Consider the following 12,721-nt stretch of genomic DNA (forward strand, 5'->3'; position numbering starts at 1 on the left):
ATTACCCCAAAACTTAGTGGCTTAAGGCAACAATTCACACTTATTATACTCATAGTTTCTGGAATTCAAGAATGGTTTGACAGGATGGTTCTGGCTCCAGCTCACACTTGAAATCACAGACAAGATGTTCACTGGGGCTGAAGTTATCTGAAGGCTTGACTGGGGCTAGAGTAGCTATTTCCAAGGTGGCCTAGCCACCAGGCTGTCAGGTTAATGCTGGCTGTCGGTGGGAGGCCTCAGGTTCCCCCTGCATGGGCCTCTCCCAGGCTGTTTCAATGTCCTCCTGAGGTAGTGGCTGGCTTTTCCTGCTGACTAATCCAAGACACAAAACCAGAAGCTGCACATCCTTTATGATCAAGTCTCATAGACCACATGCTATCACTTTGCTTGTATTCTGTTGGTGACACAGACCAACCCTGACACCAGGTAGGGGAGGCTACACAAGTATGTGAAGTGAGGATCAATAGCACCCATCCTGAAAGCTGGAAAGTACAAGTATGCAATCCGCAAACTCCACCCTGTAAAGACATGACTGTTCAAATAGTCTAGGTTCTTTCTTTCCCAAAGATTGTTTGTTTGTTTATTTATTTGAGAGAGAGAACGAGTGCACACACGAGCAAGCACGAGCTGGGGGAGAGGGAGAGGGAGAAGCAGACTCCCTGCTGAGGAGGGAGCCTGACTTGGGGCTCGATCCCAGGACTCTGAGATCATGACCTGAGCTGGAGACAGACTGACTGAGCCACCCAGGCACCCCATTCTAGGCTCTTCATCAGATAAATTGTATGCGGAAAAAAAGGAATGAGCCAGTAGCCTACAGTTTGAGACAGACTTAAAAGACATATCAAATTTTAAAATATGGACAAAACTATATGTCCTATCCAGGTACACACATCTGGGTAATAAAACAATCAAAACCTGCACAGAAGTGGTTACAAGAAAACCCAAAGTGATGGTTACTTATGGAGAGGGGGAAGGAAGGGACCGGGAATGGGTACATAGAAGGGGCTTTGGGGTGGCTAGCAAAATTCTTTCTTGACCTGGTGACGGTTACAGTGTGCTTAACTTAGAATACTTCACTAAGGCATGTGTTCACTTTATGTGATTTCCTGTATCTATTTCCTTTTATGATGAGAATACTTAAGAAAAAATTAGAGATCTTAGCCTGAGGTACAATGTTGAATCATCCTGAGGATATTTGTTGGACTTTGTGCAGAAGTCAGAGTTCCTTTAAACAATATAAATTAGGAGGCCAAAATATAGGTCTTTCTAAAGACCTTTTTCAAAAGTACGAAATGAAATGCAATGCAAGCATCCCAACATATTTACAACATTTCTACTCATCTTTTCTCCCACCTCTCTTCAAGGTAGTAAAAGTAAGTCATTTCAAATGACCTCATGAACTGTAGAAGCACAAATACTCTCTTTTTCCTCAAATTCAAGTTACTGTCTTTGGAATGCGAATAGGAAACTGAATGTGATGAAATGTCCTTCCACCTACCTTTTATGAAAAGAATTGTTATTGCAAGTAGCACCAGTATCCCAGGCCTGCCTTCTGAATCAAAGAATGAAGTCCACATCTTCCTACCTCCTCTGTCAATAAGCTTTTAGTTTCCCAAATATTAACAGAGATAACCTCCTAGCAAGATGTAGTTCTCATGTTTCCTTACAAACCCTAGAGGAAGAAAAAAGAAAACACACTACCCTAATCCCAAGTAATTTCTCAGCTTTGCAGCTAAAACAGAAAATCAAATCAAGAAAATCATCTTTTTTCTTAAGTGAAAACTATTTTGCACTAAAAATCAGAGCTATTTTTACCAGTAGATGGCTAAGTAAATAGATCCCATGGGGTATCTTTGAATTTTCTAAAAGCTGTTACAAGTTGGGGGCCACTCATTTTTGGTGGAGAGAAACCAGTTCCTGATCTTCCCTTCAACCAATCCCCTAAAGTCACCTGAATTCCCCTGTGTGCTTATTTTTCTGTTATGCTTCACCTTCATTTCCAGGAATAATCTTTTACTTTTAAATTTTATTACTTTTCAGGGGAGGGGAGAAGAGAGCAAGCACACATACATGCATGCTCATGTGGGGGAGGCAGAGGGAGAGGGATAGAATCTCAAGCAGACTCCATGCACTGAGCCCAATGCAGGGCTGGATCTCACTACCCTGAGATCATGACCTGAGCCAAAATGAAGAGTCTCACACTCAACCGACTGAGCCACCCAGGTGTCCCAGGAATAATCTTTTAAAACCTGGGTAGGCAACAAGGAAAGAAAAAGCCCAATGAAAGTGTCATTGGAATATTTGGGGCTAGCCAAAGTTTAAAGCAGAAGAAATTTCTGGAGCTTTTTCATGCATCTGTCAGTAGTCCAAGCCTATATTGCCTTCACGATCTGGGGTTCTGTTTTTTTTTTTTTTCTTTTCCCCTTTTCTTATTTTCCTTTTTTTTTTTTTTTTTCATTTTAGAAATTAAATTTTATGATTTGGGATTGGTTCAGGAATCTTGAGGTATGCCAAATTACCTGAACCAGGTGGGTAGTTTCTCTGTCTATATTGTTTGATGAAAGCAAGTGTTATTCATATCATTATTATATATGAATTTAATTCAAATCAATTCAATAAACACTGAGAATATTCAGTGTCAGAATTTTTTAACCATCAAATATACTACACCAATATGGTATTTTTCTGTCAGTGGCATTTTGAGCAGAGCTTAGATGTATAGAAGCAGATTCTCCAACCACAGGGTACCTCAAAAGGCCAAGGATTTAAGGAAACAAAGTCTGGATTCTGACCAACAGAATATTTTATGTGTCTACAACACGTAGGTAGGCAGAGGAGGGAGAATGCTTCCCTGCTGGTTTCCCGCGCTTTTAATCGGCGGTTACCTGTGCCTTGGTGGGGTGAGATTAACTGATAAATTCATCATAGGACTGATCACCTGGAAGGACAGAGGAGTGGTGCTCTGGGTGTGTTCACTGGGGAATAGACCTTGGAATTCACTCCTTTTGAAAATTTTTCTTTAAAAACATTTAGGAAAGCTCACCCAAACAAATACATGTTCCATCCATCAATCTAGTTAGCACTTCTCAAAGGGGTTTTGCACCAGAACCATGTGGTAAGGGAGTTAAGAATACACATAAGTGGCTCCAGCCAAGACGCCTTGATTATTAGGTCTAGGGAGGTCTAAGCAGATGATGGTGAAAGCTCCCTAGGTGGTCACCCTCTCACCATGGCTTCCATTCTCCACATGCTGCCCATGTGAAGGAGTCCTTGCAGGCTCACTCTTCACAAATTTGGGGATGAACATCCTAAAGTCCTATCAAATCCCGAGGGAGGATGGCAATAGAGAGATGTTTGATATTAGATGTTTGAAAAATCTCCCCAGTTGATTCAAACAGGCCTCCTCATTTCCCTACTTACACCAAGAATCACAGCTCTACAATTTATCCTTGGATTAAATGATACATCGGAAAGCAGTTTCACTGGACAAAAACATTTTGATCCCCAGCCCTGTTTAAGAATTGCTCTTTGAAACCCTTGAAGTTGAACACTTCCGTTGGCCTTACAAGAACATATATATCAAACTTGTCTATTTGTCACAGGGTCAGTGATGAAGTCCTTGCTCACTTTTTCACTGCTCCCTTTGCTAGGACTGAGGAAGAACAGAACCTCTCCCTAAGAATTAGTTGATGCTGTATGGCCCCTGGATCATGTAATTGTCTGTTTCTCTTTGTCTTGGCTATTTGAAAGCTCAGAACCAAATCTGTGGCCCCAACATGGATGCTGAACAGTTTACTCTGTTTTCTTTTGCCTAATTTCTTCTCTTATTTTTAAATTTAACCTCATCTCTGTTTAAACATATTCCAATTGATACATTTGAAATATGCTTATCAGTACATTTGACACAATGTATAAGTGTACATGTAGCGATTGAAATACCTATAAATGACTGATAAATTTGCAGCAACTGACGGCTTAAAAAGTATACAACATTTATATTTGTGTTATGTCCATTCTTGGAAGATAGCCAGCCTGGTATAAACAGACAAAAAAACAGCTGATAGAGACTACTGCTTTGTAGATTTACTGGTGAAATGCCTGGTGATTTAAAAAGAATGTAACTGACTATTGGTGGGGGAAGTGGGGTCCAATGAGTGTTCATTTTAGACAGTGGCTTTTCTAAATGATTCTCATCCAGGACCTTCCAAAAGAGGATTACTTGGGGAAGCTGAGGCATCTTAAAGCCTTTTAGTTCTGGAGTAGCTCAGGTCTGTCTGATGACCTACACCCAAACTGATGATCCTTTCTACATTCTTGTTCTCACTGATGTTTGATCCATCAGAGTCCCTAGTGTCTTCTTTGGATTAACGGGGAACCCAGAAACAAAAACTTTACATTTTTGCATACATGTGCACACATACACATTGTATAAACTGTATTTCCAGAAAAATGACCTTTAAAAAGGAGCCATTCCTCTTTATCAATCCTTCTATTCCTTCTTACTCCTATTTCCCAACTGTGGTGGTATGTACTTTATATGGTGCATATATATTCTTTAAAAATAAGAGAATGGCATCCTATGAATATCTGCTTTAAATCTGGACTTATTTTCTTCTCCATGCTTGTGAGATCCTTTATAATATACTATAAAATGAGGCCCCAGTCTCCTCAGCCTATAAAATATCCAGAGGTATTCAAAGCTTCCTTCAAAATGCTGGAAACCACACCATCTGAGACCAGTCCCAGGGCAATGGCCTAGGCCTCACATATGGGGAGGAAGCCGCTAAAATCCCATCCCAAAAGTGTTCAGTGTTCCTTCTCTCTGGAAATCTGCTCTCATCTGAGTGTAATGTGTCCTGGTGGAAAGAGCACGTGTAAGGCTGGCTGGGGGCTGCTGAGACACTGTGAGTGGGTGCCAAGGGCAGAGGGGGGCTGGCTGAAAATCATGGAACTTGAAAGTGATGAACTTGGACTTGACAGGGTTTGCTTGCTTAGTTGTTCCTGGTTCCCCTGCAGCCCATTCAGAGATTTGGCCTTAATAGGCAAGGTGCCCTCAGAAGTTCTGGAAAACGACCAAAGAAGGCTCTAGGGCGTTATGTCATGAAGAGAAAAATCATCCCCTTAGACACATGCTGGACAATAGACCTCTGCAATGAGGCACAAGTTCTTTAATGTGCTGTCCCACGTGGTTGCCACTAGGCACATTATGGATACTGAGCACTTGAAGTGTGACTAGTACAGCAGGGAAACTGAATATTTTCATTTTAATTAATTTAAACTTAAATCACCGCATATGGGTAGTAGCTACTGTACTGGACACGCAGCCTTTGACAACACCATGAGGATAGTGAAGTACGATTTGGCTTGCGGACATGCTACATGCTAGGCCTGCTCCTAAGTATTTCTTAGCTACTTTCTATGTTTCAAAGGCTGTGATCCCTGAAGATTTGTATTGACCCAACTTGCCCATCTCTGTCATTCCTTCAATAGGTTCCTCCTTTGCAAATAAATGTGTTTTCTTTCTTCCTAACCCACTTCTTGCACAGAGGGACAGAGGATGGGACTGCCCGCCAGCGCTCTATCCCATGGCTCAACTCAAGAGGATGAGAGCTGCAGTGAAACACTGGGACACCTGCACCCCACTGTTTATAGCAGCAATGTCCACAATAGCCAAACTGTGGAAGGAGCCTCGGTGCCCATCGAAAGATGAATGGATAAATAAGATGTGGTCTATGTATACAATGGAATATTCCTCAGCCATTAGAAACGACAAATACCCACCATTTGCTTCGACGTGGATGGAACTGGAGGGTATTATGCTGAGTGAAGTAAGTCAATTGGAGAAGGACAATCATCATATGGTTTCACTCATATAGGGAATATAAAAAATAGAGAAAGGGATCATAGGGGAAAGGAGAGAAAATGAGTAGGAAATATCAGGGAGGGTGACAGAACAGGAGAGACTCCTAACTCTGGGAAACGAACAAGGGGTAGTGGAAGGGGAGGTGGGCCGGGGGGGGCGGGGAAACGGGGTGACTGGGTGATGGGCACTGAGGGGGGGCACTGGATGGGATGAGCACTGGCTGTTACGCTATATGTTGGCAAATCGAACTCCAATAAAAAATACACTATTAAAAAAAAAAAAAAGGATGAGAGCTGGTCCCTCAGGGAGGGAGGATCTGCTGAGTCAGATCTCTCCAACAGAGGGCTGAGGCCTTCTGCCTTGACAGACTCCACTCCCTTCTTTAAACAAAATGCCAGGTGAATTTAAATTACTTACAGATGAGGAATGTAGGTCAATGACAAGGCAAGAGCCTGAACAAACCGTTAGCTAGACAAGAGTTACTTTTAGTTGAACTGAAGCCGGGGCTGTGTGGTGGCTAAAAATCAACACACGGGGGGATCCCTGGGTGGCTCAGCAGTTCAGCGCCTGCCTTTGGCCCAGGATGTGATCCTGGAGTCCCGGGATCGACTCCCGCATTGGGCTCCCGGCATGGAGCCTGCTTCTCCCTCTGCCCCCGCCCCTCTGTGTCTATCATGAATAAATAAAATCTTAAAAAAAAAAAAAAAAGCAACACACGACCCTAAGTTTGGGTTTGCTCACCAAGCCACACGTTAATTCCCCACAAGTGGTAACTCTGGCAGTATTAAGCCCAATAAGGAACTTGGCCCAGATAGTCAAGCGTCGCAACCACGTTTTTACAGTCTTCATCTGGATCGTTGCCTGGCCCCCAAATCTGACGGTAGCAACCAAACCCGAGGCACATGAAAAACAGAAGTGTGTCTATCAATGCAACAATTAATTTTAAAAATATAGGTTAGCAATGACTAAATGCCAGTCCCTAAACTGGGAGCTGGAAATATGAAAAGAAGGAAACCAACTCTCTGCCTTCAAGTTGCTTACTGGCTAGTGGCAGGAATAGCAGGAAAGACCCAAATATTGTAATAGGCTATGGTAAGGACTCTCATGAAAGAGTGGATGGGAGACCAAGATGGCACACCGAAGAGCCCAGACAGCCTGAGGCTTCACCAAGGGGGCTTCCTGGAGGAGGTGGTATGGGAACTGGACCTGAAAGCATGGTAGGCATTTGCCAAGTGAGTGAGAACGCTGCGGACAGAGGCATCTATCTAAAGGCACAGAAGGAGGAGAAGCTTGGTGTATTTGGAGGAGATGAGATGGTATATTCTGACCCTCAGTGTGTAAGCCATGCATATTATAATGATTTGGACCACAGAGAACTGCTGAAAGTAGAAAGAAAGTCAAATGAACCCTTTTGCTCCAAATTCCATGACCCAGAGACAGCCACCATTAACTTTTTGATGTATCTGTATAGACTGTATACAAAGCTTTGAAAAATAGTGCTTTGCACATAGTAACTGCTCAATAAAGTTAGCTCAATAAATGCCAACCCTGTGTACATGTGTGAACACATATGTATGGAACAGCCACAAATTCCAGAGGCAGGCCCCCTGATTCTCTCCCAAACATGAATCTGTCCACATTCTTCTAGATGTCTCCTTCCACTTCCACGCCTGGAAATCATCAGAGCAAGTTTGAGATCTTTGTTGTTGGTACACAATCTCGGGCATAGAGCTTTGAGGCCCCCAAGTGTCATGCTTTTGCTGGAAGGTTGTTTTAGAACCTCTCACCCACAAATTTCAGCTCGTTGAGGGCCATTCCCCATTTGAACCCTGGAGGGATCTCCCCAGGAGCACTGCCTTGGAAGCCTTATGCTGCCATTTTAAATCTATGTCTAGTCTCTTGCTATTCAAAGTGTGGTGCATGGATCACCTGTACTGGCACCACCTGGGAGTGCTGGGTGTTGGCAAATTGAATTTAAATAATTTTTTTTTTTATTTTTATTTATTTATTTTTTTTTTTTAATTTTTTTTTTTTAAAGGCAAAACCTCAGGTCCCATCAAATCAGAATCTGCACTAAAGATCTCCTGCTGATTCAGGTACACAGCTCAGTTTGAGAAGCTCTGGCCTAGTCAACACAATGCCTTCGCCTGAGGGAACCCCAAGTGCTGGCACTTGTCCTCAGCCCTGCCTTTTCCCTCACATGTCCAGGATTCCTGAAAGAGAGATCAGTCAATCTCTCCATTGTGCCTCGTGGCATTTTCTTCTTGCTTTAACTAGGGGCCCTTTATTTTCTTCCTGACCGTCTCTACATCCCCAGTAATCCTCAGTATTGCCACTCTGTGCCTTGATCCTCTACTGGTCCTTCCTGGGGGCTTCCATCCCTCTGGCCTCAGCTTCACTCCTACAGCTAGGCAGAAAACACACAGTACAGTCTTGGGGCATATGACCCACATCACTGCCTGCTGTGGCTTCGAATCCCAGACAGTTGTATGATCTTGGGCAAGTTATGTCCTTTCTCTGTACCACTTGGCGGCTCCCCAATTCGTTTGCTGTGGTCACACATCCACACCACTGTGTAAATCGTACCTCAGGTCATTGTTGCCAGCTGGCCATCTCTACCATCTCTAAGCTAACCTGTGCCAACGTGAAACTCAGAGAACCATTCCAGAGACAGTAAAAGGACTATTTTCCTGAGTGCGATTTACGTAGATGTAGACGTAGACTGGCGGGCTGGTAGCCTCACCCGCAGGATAACACAAGGGTAACTATTTTTCTTGGTACTACTTAGAAAGAAGTAGGTTCAAAGCAGGTTCTTTGGAAGCTTCCCGCTCAAAGGCTTTAATAAAGCCAGGTTGATGCACACTTTCTCAACATTCTTTTTATCTAGGTAGCGAGAAGCTGCCAAAGAGCTGATCTGGATATGCTAAAAATTACCCAGATCCGCCACTTTGCTGGTGTATAAAATGTATAACTATATGAGATAAATTTTAATTTTAAAAGGAAAGCCCTTTAAAAAATAAACTGTAAATACTTAAAATAAGTGAGCCTACCCTAAGCAAGACACTGGGAAACCTAGCTCCTAGCTTAACGGAGGAGTTGACGAGAAAATAATGCGGAGTGAGGGTGGGTGCAGGGGAGGAGTGGGATGGCCACAACCACAGAACAGTGGAACAGTCAGAGCCAAGGCGTGAGAGCACGCACGCGTACATGAGGGAAAAGCGTTATTTTGTCCATGTAAATGATTTCGAAACCCAGTACGATTTGCGCTACTATTTATCCTAAAGAAAGCATTCAATCCTGACTAAAAAGAAATCAGAGAATCATGCTACCTAGTTGATGATGCCCTTGACACTCATTCTTCCTGTGGTCTCCTCTGCGACCAAGGCGCTTCGGTATCAGGAACAGAGAAGTCGTTAGCCCTGACACATCACTCACTGGCCCTCTTAGGTGATGGCACCAAGTCTGTAATAAAATCCTCGACCTTTAGGTCACAATGATGTCGCCCTGGTTTTTGAGCTGTTGTGCAATGTGATTCTAGTCAGTATAAATCAAAAGGTTAGGGAAAGAACCCAAACTGTACTTCTAAAGTATTTGGCCCGTGGCTTAATTTTGTTAAGAACCCTATCAATTGGGGGGCACCTGGGTGGCTCAGGGCATGATCCCAGGGTCCTGGGATCAAGTCCCACATCAGGCTCCCCGTGAGCCTGCTTCTCCTTCTCCCTCTTCTTGTGTCTCTGCCTCTCTCTGTCTCTCATGAATAAATAAAATCTTTAAAAAAAGAACCCTATTCATTAGATATCAAATTCTTACAGCAAAACGTTACATTGGCATGGGTGAACCTTAAAATCACTATGCTCAAAAAGCCAAATACGAAGACCACATATTGCACAATTCCATTTATGTGAACTGTCCAGAAAAGGCAAGTCTAGAGAAACAAAGTTAGATCAGTGGTTGCCAGGGGCTGGGGGTGGGTGGGGGGTGACTGCACATAGATAGTAGGGATCTTTTGGGGATGATGGAAATGTTCTCAAACTGGATTGCGGGGATGGTGGCACAACTCAGTAAACTTACTAAAAATCATTGCACTGTACATTTCAAGTGGGATAAGTTTGTGATATGAAATTGTATGTCAAAACAGCTGTTTAAAGTTCTCATTGCCACACTTCACTATCAGTAGCATCATGGTGACCTTCTTTTGGGGCTCAGGGACTTTGAAGCAGCTCACTCCAGCTCTTTTAGCCATACATCTTTTGTTCTTTGATCACCACCTTTAGTTTGTGAAATGGATACAGTAAACGCAGAGATCTGCAGTATTTTTGGGAATAAGTAGAGCCTGGAGACACATCTCTGATGCCATGTAATGTTTGTGAATTTTTAGTACCCTGGTACTATTATAATTGTTGTTATCAGCTTACTGGAGCAATAAGATGAAGACTGGAAAATCAAAATCATTCTGGCTGTTGCAAGCTGATTTGTGTTCTTTTTGAGTCTTAAATTCAGTTGGACAGAAAATTGCCTACTTTACTCTAGCCCCTCTCTGTGTGGGGCTGGAGAGTTTTTTAAAGACTTCATTTTTGGGGAGAGATTTTAGGTTCATGGCAAAACTGAGAGGAAGGTACAGAGGTTTCCCATATGCCCCCTGCCCTCCCCTACTCTCAACATCCCCAGCAGAGGGACATTTGTTATAGTCAAGGAACCTGTGTTGACACATCATCATTATCCAGAGTCCACAGCTTACAGTAGGGTTCCCTCTTAGTGCTGTGCATTTTATGGGTTTGGACAAATGTACCATGATATGTATCCATCATTATTGGGGCTGGACTTTTGAGTTTAAAACTACAGGAAATGCTGGGCATTCCTGGAAAAATAATACAGTATCTACAGAGTCATGACGTATCTGATATACACAGTTGTCTTAATCCTCTTACTCCCTTTTGGAGGTTTGCCAGGTAGATACAGCTGAACCCGTTATGAATTTAACTATCCATGTATCATCTAAGGATTTATTTATTTATTTGAGAGAGAGTGCACATGCAAGCAAGGGGAGGGGTGGGGAGAAGAGAGAGATCCTCAAGTAGGCTGAGTGCAGATCCCACAACCCTGAAATCATAACCTAAGCTGAAGCCAAGAGTCAGACGCTCAACTGACTGAGCCACCCAGGCACCCCGTTACAAATTTAGAAAGACTTGGGGGAGATTAATGGCCAAATCCTACTGCATTGTTCCACTCTTCTTAAAAACTGTTGCTTGGAGACTAAATGTGATCTATAGAAACAATTCTGTTCTTCTTTACCTTGATATGATTTGTCAAGGGGCTTGGCTGCCAAACCGATTTCCTATTATTGTGTCTAACTGTAGGGCACATGAAAATAGATTTCTTAAAAAGTTAGCATGGCTTGCTGCTAGTACAGAATGTGTGTCAGAACCCATTTCATGGCAAATGAAAGTGTTAGATAAGATAAGCAGTTTTAAGCCTTCTGTGGGACTTCTCTGGCATGTCCTTCATTTAATCCAGCAGATGTTTAAAGCTTATCTTTTCTTAGTGATCTGAAATGTTTAGCAATAGCTGGAAGAATTTTTCTTTTACTTAGCTGTTCCGGTTTCAAAACATTCTTGATTTTAATCTTATCAAGATGACAATCTTGAGCACTTACTGAAATAATGGTTTTGTAGGTGCTCCTGATAACCAAAGGCCTCCTCCTTCCAGGTCTTTGAGACCAAGCCAACTGTCAAAACTGGCTGAGAAAAGTGGTCTGAGATGTAGGCTATTTACCAGCCACCAAGTTGGCCTGCTACAATTCCCTACAGTAGGCAGAATAGACATTCCTAGGACAGAGAACGAGCACAGCAGGCAGCCTGAGCCCCCAAGTCCTACAGGGTGATGTGGAGGTGAACCCAGGATCGTGTCCTGAGCCGAAGGCAGACACTCAACCGACTGAGCCACCCAGGTGCCCCTAGGATTTGTCTCTTTGGAGCAAGTTCAAAGTCCTGCTAACACATGGCCAGTGCTCCTAAGCTATTAGGAATCTGAGGCTGGGCACAAAAGACCTCGGAACAGATCCATGATGGTATGGAAAACAGACCACAGGCTCAAGAATTTCAAACAAGACACTGGAACTTATAAGAACTTTTATCTAAAGGAAGAGGAGGCCATTCAAGCCAGGGACTAGGAAATCCGACACCCCTTAATGCATTAAAAGTAGGAGCTGTGTTTTTAGAGCTGGGCATATCTGAAACATTCATCAGGCCTCCAACCCCTTGTGTAAAAATGACTTTGGATTCCTAAACAAGCTTCAAAAGACTAAGTTGATACTTTTCACTGAGACCAAGGGGACTCAGAGACACTTAGCTTAGAACAAAGGGAAGCATGCCAGGGATGGAGCTGCTGTCTCTCAGCCCCGACTCACACTTCCACATTTCTGCTTTGCCAGGTGCCCCCGGCTGGGCTCTTCCATGAGGGGACACTAGAGGACAGAGAAGGCTGTGCTCCCTCTACTCTGGTTTCTGTTAGTGTCTCCCAGGAATGGTCCCTCTCCTTGGCCCTCGCAGCTCTTTCCAGTTCCTGCTGTTTCCCTAGGTCAGAAGATCAGCCTTATCACAACTGCTCAGCTATATCGGAACCATGAGATCAGATCAGAACCCCACTCAAACATCTGACTTGTAGCCCCACGGGGACCCTCCTACAATCTTCTGCATTCAGATAACCCCAATCTCTTCCCACCAAGCCTAGCAGCTGCTTCCAACACATGTTATCTCAGAGATACCTTCATTGTCCCTTTGCCCGTCTCCAGTCTTCCAACACCAGTTTAGCCAATTTCTTGTATTAAACGCACCATTAAAATAAATGTTGTGAATTCTG

General features: G+C 43.3%; 1 protein-coding gene across 17 annotated transcripts in view; it reads right to left on the reverse strand.

The window, feature by feature from the left end:
* EGFL6 (EGF like domain multiple 6) overlaps positions 1 to 12,721 on the reverse strand; it is a 231,127-nt gene that overhangs the window by 119,243 nt on the left and 99,163 nt on the right. The window contains exon 1 of one of the 17 annotated variants that reach the window (XM_077890052.1): positions 1,499 to 1,616. The exons of the other annotated variants lie outside the window; for them this stretch is intronic. The gene's annotated coding sequence lies outside the window, so the exon portion shown is untranslated. Of the gene's footprint in view, positions 1 to 1,498; positions 1,617 to 12,721 lie in introns of those variants that run through there. 17 annotated transcript variants of the gene reach the window in all.

Source organism: Canis aureus, chromosome X (assembly GCF_053574225.1).
Source record: "Canis aureus isolate CA01 chromosome X, VMU_Caureus_v.1.0, whole genome shotgun sequence".
Taxonomy (NCBI): Eukaryota; Metazoa; Chordata; class Mammalia; order Carnivora; family Canidae; genus Canis; species Canis aureus.